The following is a 1,165-nucleotide window of genomic DNA, read 5'->3' as shown; positions in this document are numbered from 1 at the left end:
AACTCGAGTGGTGCGAGTTCACCCAGGCGAGTTTGGTGCCGTTCGAGTTGGGCCCCCTCCCCCTTTGAAATTCGGGCCCATGAGAGCAGGCCGCGTGTCTGTGGTGGAAGTTCCTATGCTTGTTAATTAAGACGATGCCTCGTCTTCTCGCGCTCGCCTCAAGGGGGCGGATCCAACGATGTTTTTGATCTCAACCGTTGATCCGACAAGAGGTCGTGTGTGAGTCGCCCGATCTTGGCTATTCCGTACGGCATTCCAAACGTTTTGATTTGTTTATGCCCGCTCGATTGGAACAAGATATCCAACATTCTCTCCTTTTTTGACAATGAAAAACAACTTAAGCACTAGTAAGTATATCTTAGGGACAAGATATCCAACATTCTCTCCTTTTTTGACAATGACAAACAACTTAAGCACTAGTAAGTATATCACCAAAAAATTAAAAACTTATGAATATTATATACTTACTCCCCCTGAATTAAAGCATATTAGAATCCCAAAAAATTATATGTATCATAGTATAGTATATATCATATCTCCCCCTTGGTCATTAACAAAAAGAATTAAACATTACTCTAAACATGCAAGAATTTCATCTTCATGAGCTAAAACTTCAAATAAATCATCCAAATTGTGAACATAGTTCATAACTTCATCCATCCAAATAGGTAGGCAAAGATTTGCTATAAAGATCAATATTTCGATAACTTTCATCATAACAATCTACGGTTAAAAATATTTAGCTGACATTATAAGCAATTTCTCTAGTTGAACACAACATATTTAGCTCACATTATATGCAATTTCTCTAGTTGAACACAACATACTAAGAATAATATATTAAAAACCCATAGTACCAACATTAAACACACATAGTACGGAATTACAAAGTGCAATTGTTCAAAAGCAAATTACTACATAAGTCTTAAACAAACTATGCAAGTTACTACAAAATGTTTTGACACAAACGAGTACATAGTGAAAGAAATGGATGCACTCTAGTATGAAGGGCCTGCGGGAGGTGGAGGTCCTTGAAAATATGAATCAAACTTTAGATTCATGTCATGCAACATCTTCTTTATATCTTCCTGATTGCTCAATATGAATGTATTCTGATCATAAATTGCTTGTTGACCAGTCTCTGAACATAAGAGTGTTGTATTGT

Source organism: Asparagus officinalis, chromosome 10, assembly GCF_001876935.1.
Source record: "Asparagus officinalis chromosome 10, Aspof.V1, whole genome shotgun sequence".
Lineage (NCBI taxonomy): Eukaryota > Viridiplantae > Streptophyta > Magnoliopsida > Asparagales > Asparagaceae > Asparagus > Asparagus officinalis.
This window is presented reverse-complemented; position numbering follows the sequence as displayed.